We start from the raw sequence: 10,885 nt of genomic DNA, 5'->3' as shown, positions 1-10,885 counted from the left end.
AGATTCTTAACTGCCTTAGATGTTAAAAAAGCATAGAAACTTGCTGTGGGATCCAAGAGCAACTCTGACTCTCCCTTAAAAGAGGTTGTGTGTACAGAGCAGGAGAGGACCCCAGAGCAGAGTAGGAGGATAAGAGATCTGTATCCTAGCCCCAGAGACCTCCCAAGTGCTTTTCCTGCAGAAGCAGTGGGATGGACACTGAGAATCGTATCCCAATTGCCAAGGAGATCACAGGGAATTTGAGTGCCTTCGTAGGCCAAGAACTCCAAGGTCAGTCATTGCCTACTAGACTTCCCACAAGGAATGGAAGCAGCCCAGTACCCTCCTCATAGGGCCTGATGACATTGGAACTACAGCCAGGAGCCCCAGGTGGAATTCAGAGAGAAAAGGATTATAAATTTTCTTCTGGACTCAGAAGAGGAGCTTTCTCTGGTCCTTACATAGTTGCAGCCTTGGTTTCAAGCTCTCTCTTACATTGACCATTAGGGTTGCTCAGGAACCCCAAAATTAGTTCAGATGGAGAGAGACTAATAAAAGGTAACCTAGCCAATAATCACTCAGCCTGTACCTTACTGATCAGGCTTCCTATTTGGCCTTTCCTAGTCTTTACCATGTAGAATGTAGAGTTTAGTTATTCCTCACTTGCTAAATTATTGGTGATTTCTCTGCTCACCTGTCTAAGACTTTTCTATTCTTTAATTGCTAATATATAGCTTGTTAGAATTATAAAACTGTTTTGATTATCCTAAAATGCACGAAGTTCTATCAAATCATGCTTGAATACTACAAGCTGCAAGGTTTAAAATATTATGTGTTAAGATTCTCCCCAAAAAAACTTTCACCACTTAAAAACTGTTAATGCTAAACAAGATGTAACTGCAAAGAAACTTTGATGTTAAATTTGTATTCACCTGTTATATATGATAGATGTTAATGTTGATCCTTTCACTGTTCCTGCGCCACTCAGATTTAGGCTACTATTCATGCAGATCAGGAAAGTTTCATGTATTTTGTTGCCTTTATTGAGTTGTTTATACATCTTAAATTAAGGTGTTCAGGGTCCATGTTTGCTCTGACAAAGATTTAAACATGGCATCTTTTATTTTAAAAATAAAAACATGCTAATTTGGGAGAAATTATGTTATTTTATACCTTCTACCAGAGACCTCTAGATCTATTCCCTAGAGAATACTTGGCTATTGTGGCCCCCTCTCTCCACCGCTTTTTAGCATGAAGCAGCCCAAGTGGTTGTTGGTCCCTATTCCTGACAGCAACTGGGGTTAATCCTCCTGGGAAAAAGGATGTTAAGGAGTTAGATGAGATAATACGCAGTTAGGGTAAGTGGTACCTGGTGAAGTCATCCTTGTACAATATATAATATTGCTTCTCCCAATTTTCTGCCCTTCCAAGAGCATGTTCTCCCTAGCTACATCTTTCAGGCCTAATTTACAAAACACAGAAGGGGGATTTGTAGAAGGAATTTGTTACCCTAGAAGGTCAGGTGCACAGGATTGTAATTGATAGGGTAACATTTGTATGAGATCAAATGAATTGATATCTTTTTTTTAAAGCAAACATTTATTAAACTATAATAAAAACATTCGATCAAATTACAAAACCTGAGCAAGAGAAACAAACGGCACATGCTTAACTGTAGTTGACATTCAAATAAAATTTACATTCCCAAAATATTATACAGTAATTAGAAAATACCAGCCAAGTAATATTAGGATACTTTTACGTGCAATCTCAACAGATTTGAACAGAAGCAAATTTTAACAAAGGTAAATTTTACAGTGAAACATAGCAGTAGATTAAGGATCTTAACATGTTTATTTTACTGCTATTTGACACTATGATACAAAAATAAGAGGATTTACTTGACATTTTTAATAAATATCTCATGGGCTGTTGAGTGCCTTACTGGTGAAAAGATTTAACTGGCTAATCTCATCAATCCATTTTGTACATTTAGTAAGCATCATCTCTGCCCTACATAACTCTTAATGCAATTCACAGCACACAAATTGTTATCATATTAAATACATAATCAACTCAGACTTTCTACAACAAGGAAATTAGTAAACCATCAAATGGACTGCTTACCGTACACTTTCCTCATAATTAAATAACACGAAAAAAATCAAAATAATATTTGTCATCACTCTAAACTATTGCCAGCAACTGACGGAAACTGCCAATTTGCCATATTCATGTTCACAACATGCTAAATATACTCTGCTGTTCCTTCATCCATGAAATGTCAACATGCCTAGAACAGAGAATTTTCACCATCTCTTGCCAGGGGACCTGACTTGCAGCAATCTATATTTAGATCAGAACTCCATGGGCACTTGATGAACTCTACCTTTCCATGTTGGCTTTTTTATATGAGAGAGAATATATGGTATTTATTCTTTTGTGATTGACTCATTTCGCTGAGCATAATAGTTTCTAGTTGGGACCACCTGGTTTTGAATAGAATAGTATCGTTCTTCTTGACAGCTGAATAATATTCCATTGAATAGATGTACCACAGTTTTTTTAACCATTCTTCCTTAGACGCACATCTGGTTTGTTTCCATGACATTGCTATTGTGGATTGTGCTGCTGTGAATATAGGGTTACAGATCCCCTTCTCGTATGCAGATTTCACTTCTGTTGGGTATATTCCTAAGAGCGGGATTGCTGGGTCATATGGCAGGTTTATTTGCAATTTTCCAAGCACTCTCCATATGGATTTCCACAATGATTGTACTAGCCTACACTCCCACCAACAGTGAAGGAGGGTACCTTTTTCCCCACATCCACGACAGCATGTGTTGTTTTTCGAATTCTGAATGTAGGCCAGTCTCACAGGAGTTAGGTGGTACCTCAAGGTGGCTTTCATTTGTATCTCTCTGATGGCTAGAGAGCCTGAGCATCTTTTCATATATTTATTAGCTATTTGTATCTGTTCTTTTGAGAAACGTCTGTTCATTTCCTTTGCCCATTTTGCTACAGGGTTTATTTTTTCACTATCCTTGGGTTTCTGAAGCTCTTTGTAGATCCTAGATATCAGTCCCCTGTCACTTGTGTAGAATGCAAATTTTTTTTCCCATTGTGTAGGTTGTTTCTTCACTTTTTTTTAATTGTTTCTTTTGCTGTAAAGAAACTTTTTAGTTTGATATACTCCCATTTGTTCATTTTGGATTTGATCGCCGTTGCTTTAGGCGTCTTTTCTAAAAAGTCTTTCCCTGTTCCTATATCTTGGAGTGTGCTTCCTATGTTTTCCTTTAGTAGTTTAATAGTTTCTGGGTATAGATTTAAGTCCTTGAGCCAATTAGAGCTGATTTTTGTATAGTGCGACAGGTACGGGTCCTGCTTCTTTATTCTGTAAGCTGCTATCCAGTTGTCCCAACAGTTTTTATTGAATAGACCAGGTTTTTTACCTGGATTGTTTTCTGTTTTCTTGTCAAAGATTAGTTGACTATACATGTGTGGATCCCCTTCTGGTATTTCTATTCTGTTCCACTGATCTTCTTCTCTGTTTCTGTACCAGTACCAGACTGTTTTGATAACCACTGCTCTATAGTATGTCTTGAGGTCTGGAATTGTGATTCCTCCGGTTTGATTTCTATTTTTCAAGACAGCTTTAGCTATTCATGGTCTTTTGTGGTTCCAGATGAACTTCTGTATCATCTTTTCTATTTCTGAGAATATTGCCTTTGGGGCCGTGGGCTCCGGTGGTCCGGACTCCAGCGATTCATTTCCAGTGCCGGCTGGACATCCGCCGGTGGCCTCCACAGGGACGTTGTGACTGCCAGGTTGGAGCCTGGGTCTGTGTGGGGGGGTTGGGAGGGCGAGTGTGGTCCAGGACCTGACAGTTTGAGCTTGGTGATTGGGAACAGCTGCACGTGGAGGGAGTCGGGGACTTGTGTGGAGAGGCGCAGGGCGGAGTTGACAGAACGGCACACGGGCCCCTTTCTGACTCTTTGTGCGGATCTGGTCTGGGGGTGGAGGGGAGCACTGGTTCTGTTCCCTGTGGGGTCGGTGTGGTACCTGGAGCTGAAAGCTAGCAGCTGCGGTTCTCCACCTGGAGCCATATCGGGTGGCAGGATAGCAGGTGTGAGCCCTGAGTGGAGATCCAGAGTGGGTGTGTTGTTGGTTGATTGCGCAGAACTGAGCCCACGGCAATAGTCTTGCAGCCTGGGGGGTCTGTGTAGTCCCTGGAGCTGACTGCGACAGCCCCCTGATCTTTCTGGCCACCAAGTTTGCCCAGGATGACCTCAGGAGGTACTTAGACGTGTTGGCTAGCAGGGGGTAATAAGCTCAGTCCTGCCTATAAAATCAGTGCCACGCAAAGCAATTATTTAGGACAGTTGTGTTTCCTAAACCCAGGGTACTGATTGAATATTAAAGTTAATTTATACACCTGAGGTAACAGACCAGAGAGATGTCGTCAAACAGATTGACAATTTCAAAAGGAAAAGACAAGAAAAAAACACTATGAATGTTGCTAAAGTCTCTCCAACAAAGGAGCAAAAGCTTCGCCCATTCTCAGAGTTAACTGAGGAAGACATTGAGAAAATGGAGGACAAAGAACTCAGAAAACTCATTGCAAAGCTCCTGGTCAACAATGAGAAGTACAAACAAGAGTTCAAAGAAGAAATAGCAGCAATACATCAAATTAAGGCTGATATATCAGAAATGAAGAACACAGTAGAGCAAATTAAAACTACAGTGGAGAGTCTCAAAAACAGAATGAATGAGGCAGAAGAAAGAATTTCAGAATTAGAAGATATTTCCTGCCATCACGAAGAAACAAACAAAAAGTTGGAAGCAGAGCTAGGTCAAGCTAAAAATAATATCCAAAAATTAAAAGATATGATTAAAAGGTCTAACATAAGAGTTATGGGTGTTCCAGAAGGTGCAGAAAGAGAGCTAGGATTAGAGGTGTATTCAATGAAATAATACAGGAAAACTTCCCTAAACTGAGCAAAGAATTAGAAAATAATATACAGGAGGGCTACAGAATTCCCAACAGAGTTGATCAAAAATGAACTTCATCACGACACATGATAATCAAGTTCTCCTCAGTTGAACAAAAAGAAAAAAGTCCTTAAATGTGCACGAGAAAAAAATCAAGTGTCATATAGGGGAACCCCAATTAAACTTACAGCTGACTTTTCAGAGGAAACGTTACAGGCCAGAAGAGACTGGAGTGACATATTCCAGATTCTAAAAGAGAAAAATTTTCAGCCCAGAATAACTTACCCTGCAAAGCTCTCTTTGGTCTTTGAAAATGAAATAAAATTCTTCCACAATAAAGAAAAACTTCAAGATTTTGTCTCATCTAAACCTGCCCTACAAATGATATTCAAGGAAGTTCCTATGAAAGAAAAAAGTAATAGTAACCATCAGAAACAAAGACAAATGTGGAGAACATCCAACAAAATGCTAACACAAGACCTAATTTAGAACAACACATGGCCAAAATGACAGGACCAAATTGTTCTTTATCTATAATAACGCTGAATGTAAATGGCTTAAACTCATCAATTAAATGCCATAAATTGGAGGATTGGATCAAAAAACAAAATCCATCTATCTGTTGCTTACAGGAGACGCATCTCACCAATAAAGATCAGGAAAAATTGAAAGTAAAAGGGTGGAAAAAGATATTTCAAGCAAATGGTAAGGTAAGACAAGCAGGAGTAGACATTCTTATATCAGATGACATAGATTTTGATGTGAAAAGCATCAAAAGAGATAAAGAAGGATACCATATAATGATCAAAAGATGCATCCAGCAAGAAGAGATCAGCATAATAAATGTTTATGCTCCAAATGCCAAAGCATCTAGTTACATGAAACAAATATTAATGGGATTAAAGAGAGAAATAGACTCCAATACGATCATAGTGGGGGACCTTAATACCCCATTAACACAAATGGACAGATCAAAAAACCAGAAACTCAACAAAGAAACAACAGAACTCATTCAAACTCTAGAGCAAATGGATTTAGTTGACATCTATCGAACCTTTCATCCTACTGACAGAAAATGAATTGATATCTTTTGTATAACTAAATGGATATCGTTTGTATGAGAACTGAGTGGATAGCATGTAAATAAGAGCACTTGGTGGGATATACAAACGAGTTTCATACATGCTGGCGGGTGCCTTTCTGTCTAGCCACCCCAGTCCCTATCCTGGTTTTTGTGCTCTCCAGTGGGAGTGGTATTTCAAGAGGGAGGAGCCAACTATTTCCCTACCAGGCCACTCCCACGCCCGGATTATGCACTCTCTAGGTGGTTCTAGAGTTGAATTTGACAGATTAAGTCTCCAGTGCCAGCCTCTGCCAGCTGATGCTGCAGCTAAGCCCAACCAACCAACCCTCACCCACTCTAATTTTTTGCTTGTACCAGTAGGAACAGTCAACCCAACCTGGTTTTTCCCTGATCTAGCTCACATGAGGCCCACAAATGTTGCAGGCCCTGCCTCGTCTGGTCTGTCCCCATCCCAACTCATGCTCTCTAGTGAAAGTGGTTGTCCAGCAGTGGAGCCCACTTTCCCCCTGCCGGCTCTGCCCTCTCCCTCCCTAGTTCTCACCTGTGCTACAACCACATCTGGTAAGGCTCACCTCTTCTTGGCATTCCATTATGTGCACTGGTTTGTATTGCGACCAAACCTGGCCTGACCCACACTCCATTCTGGTGCTCAGATTCACCAGTGGATGATGTGAATTTGTTCAGCCTGGTCTGCTCCCCACCTATGCCAAATGTATGCCAGTGGATATCTTTCTCTGGCCTGGTCTGGGTTGCTCCGTATCATGGATCCTGCACTCACCTGTAGGGACTGTGTTCCAAAAGAGGAGTTTCCCAAGCTCCTCATCAGAACTTCTTCCTATGTCAGGTCTTGTGCATATTGGTGGATCCATGGGCCAGCCTCCCTAACTCACTTTCAATCCATTTCGGTTCTTACCGTTAGATATTTCAGCCCAGACGAGGCTCATCCATAGTAGGGTTGGTTTGGTTGAACTAGGCTTCAATGCCCGTTGACATGTATGAGAGCTAAATGGGATGTGGGACAGACCGGACCAGTCTGCTGTACATACTGACAAGTATGGGAATCAGGGTAGTGGGCATGCCTGGTAGGAGTTAGAGGGAGTCGACCCAAATAGGCTGCAGCTCCCATTGGTTTGCGTGAGAGCCGAGTATGAAGTGGGCAGGATTGGGCTGGACTGCAGCAACCATCAGTTCATGTGGAAGACAGGGCTGGAAACAGAACTGACTCAGCAATTGCAATGAGCAGCATATGCATAAACTGATTGGGGTGACGGACTGTGCCGGACCCTGTACTGACAAGAACACACAAGAATCAGGTCTGGAATCACCTCAAACAAAGTTTCTTTGGAGATCGCTTCAACTGAACTACTGATCTCAGAACCTCAACCATGAAGAAACTATGTCAGCCAGCAGATTCTGAATAGATTTCATCGTGATTGGAATGGCAAAATTGGCAGCAGTTCAGAACTTTTGAACTATCAAAACTGCTTAAGCAGGACCCTTGGAGCATCCTGGGATGCTCAGGGACCTGGGATGAGTAGGAGGCTGGGTGGGGCTGCTTACTTTTTTCCTCCCCTTACCCCAGTTACAGAAAAAGATGATATTAGCATGGAAACAATAGTCTTACCCACTTTCCTGTAGCCCTTGACCCTTTGTACCCTTATCAACTATGTAAGTTAAAAAAAATTTAAAAATATAAAGAGAACCTGAATACCCTTTAATAAAATCGATGGGTTCTGTAGATAAGCGCAATACCTCCTCCCTTATCCTATATGACCCTTGGTCTATAAAGTCTGATGCCACTAATAAAGTTTGGCTATTGATTACTAATCGGTAGGTCACATGTATTATTAGCGTATTATTTCTAGGCTCCTTGCACCAAGTCCATCGTTGCTGGACAGCGAACAGGCGAATGGGGTGCATTTTCAAAGTTGTTTTCTGTCTGTAACTCTGACTTCCTAGATGAATACATTTGACAAAGAGAGTTCTCTTAGACAAAAAGGAGGGAATGTAAGGAGACTGATGAGCAGTTCAGTATGAATACACTTAGAGGGAAAGGAACATGGGTCAACTCCCTGCTGATATATCTGGAGAAGCAATGGAAGATGGCCAATGATCTTGCATGCATGCACCCATATGGTAGAGTTGGATGAAGCTCCTGGCCCCTTGCCTTCAGATTGGCTCTGTGCTGGCAGTTGTTTCTCATTGGGAGAGTGAATCAGTGAATGGAAATATGTGTTGGGGGTGTGTCCCTCAATGTCTCCACTGTAACTCTGCTTTTTGAAGAAGTGAAATAAATATTAAAAAAGGAAATGAGATAATTAAAGTTGCTTCCTCATTTGCAGGATTTCTCTTCTCATCTGAGGAACCTCAGGATCAAAGTCCCAACCATTTGTCAATGGCTCATTGCTACTATGAAACTGTGTGAGTTTGCAGGCCAAATGGCCTACGTGACCTGAAGCACCAATGGGCTCCAATTTTCATGAATCAAGGCCCACCTAAATCTGGTTATCTTACATGTGGCTCACATGTGGGTGGTTAATCTTAATTGCTGGAGGCATGGTCTGTCCAGCTGAAACAGGAAGGATATTGTGGTATTTCCTCCTCACCTTGCAGGTTATTGTGAATTGCTGCTTTTCAATCTATTGTGGACTGCCCTGTGATTGTGCTATTTGGGGATGTATTCCAGTAAGAGGTGTTGGCACTTAGTTAGTCGGTTCTCACGCTCAACCAAGAACCCAAGCTTGGACATGCCAAGCTTGAATATTGAATAAACCGTCCTTGTGTACTTGCATCAACTTCAGACTCCTGGTGATTTCTGGGGATCTCAAAATCTGGGCACAACAATCTGTGGATATTTATGACTTTGGTTAGACCTTACATGGAACATGTCTGACTCTAGTAGGTGTCTCTTATAGTGCAAAAATTCTGCATCCCTTCCAGGGAATCCAGCTGGACCTTTTCAATCCCATTTTCCTAGTCTATTCTCTCCTTCTGCCTCTTCCTGCTCTGATATCTTTCCTGCTTTGCTTTCCTCTGCCACTCCATCCTCATACTTTTATGTTTAGGTTTTATAGAATGCAGCATACCCTGTTTTTTCCCTCTTAAATAAATAACAAGATGCCATCTCTTTGTTTGCTAATACCACTCTGCCTTTTAAATACATGAATACAAAAAAATAAGTAATCAATGTAAGTTCCTATGTGTGGTGTGCAGACCATTCAGCTCTGAGCCAGTCCCTGCTTATGGATGGCTGCAGCGGTTTTTCATCACAACCCTGGTAGTAGTCACTTTTTTCACTGTCATGTAAATATTGTCCCTTCCTCCAAAATTCTTGATGTTGAGATCTTTTTAGGATCTGTGAGCTTTTTCTGGCCACGTTTATGTTTGAAGCACACATTAACTCTTTATTTCTTCACATGCCATGTCTTTACTAAAATTATTTGAAGAATTAAACAAAACTTACAAATAATGGAACTAATGAAGCAGCAATGAATGTTTTAAAATTCTACTTCAAAAATGAAAATAGTGCTTGTTATATGATTATCAGCTAGATATTTCTTAGAAGCTACACATTGAGTTTTTGCATTTTAATTCCTGATCCAAAGCAAAACAAAAATGGCAATCAAGAATACACTCCATTTGATTATAGAAGTACCTAGAAACATAGAAAATAGAAACTTATCATACCATAGTAGTTTATAGAGGGGTTATGTAGATCATATCATTGTGTTAACTTCATCTAGGAGCAAATGCTTTCATCTCTGTATCCTTTAACAACTTATTTTTAAAAAAGAAGCCCAAGCTCATATCATGCTTAACTATTTGAAGAACTTGTACAAATAGCAACACTTATACTCCATTACTTACATTTTTGTCTGGAATTTAGAGTGCTAAAAATAACAACCACATTTTAACATAATAGACCTATTTACTGAACAATTGCTTAAATGAACTGTTTTATATTAAAGTAGCTGCTATATTCCAAGCGATGCACTTCTACTGCAGTTTCTTAATGGACCATTCATGCAGCAAGTGACAACTTAGACAAAGGAGGACTCATTTCTGTAACTTGTTAGGAGCCACAGACTTACGGGCCTTAGACTTGGCATGCCTGACAGCCTGCTTCCTTTCAAAACCTACCTTGGGCAAGCAGGGCCACAGCAAGCAGGATATTGTGGCAAGAACACCCTGTGCAAAGCAAGCAGAACAGAACCTCCGCCCTTGCTCCTGTTCAAACAATTAGTTCCTCCCCTGCTTCAATATAGATGATTAGTTCCTTCCCTGTTTCGATGAAGATAATTAGTTCCAGGAAACCCCTTCCCTTCTCCTCCTCTCCTAGAGAAGAAGGCATAATGAGGTATAAGAAGGTATAAGAAGGTATATATGAGGAATAAAATAAAGGGCTTTGGCACTCTTTCACCAAGTATGTGTGTCTGTGTGCTTATTGGGCCAGCAGCCCAGCATTCCCAGCCCACCCTCAGGTTTTGAGCATCGTGTCCTGCAGGTTGGGACAGTAATTGACATGAATACACAATACACATGCCTCATTTTCTCCAGGAAAGTAGTTTATGATGAGCTAAATAGTTGAATGGTGCAGAAATATAACTGAACTTATCAATGCAGAATCAAACCATTGTTATACTTGTTTGTCTTCATGGGTGAGCTCTCCAGCAACAACTTATTGTTGCAGTTATTCTCTCCTCAATTCTGTTCTGAAACACTCCCTTGACCATTGTTGATGTTAAGTAAGGAACTCCTGAATTAATTAAGCTTATTTCAGCTAATCGCTGCTTTTTTTTTACTTTAATCAATAACTGCTTTGTTTTCCAT

This window comes from Ochotona princeps, chromosome 27 (assembly GCF_030435755.1).
Source record: "Ochotona princeps isolate mOchPri1 chromosome 27, mOchPri1.hap1, whole genome shotgun sequence".
In the NCBI taxonomy this organism is placed as follows: Eukaryota; Metazoa; Chordata; class Mammalia; order Lagomorpha; family Ochotonidae; genus Ochotona; species Ochotona princeps.
This window is presented reverse-complemented; position numbering follows the sequence as displayed.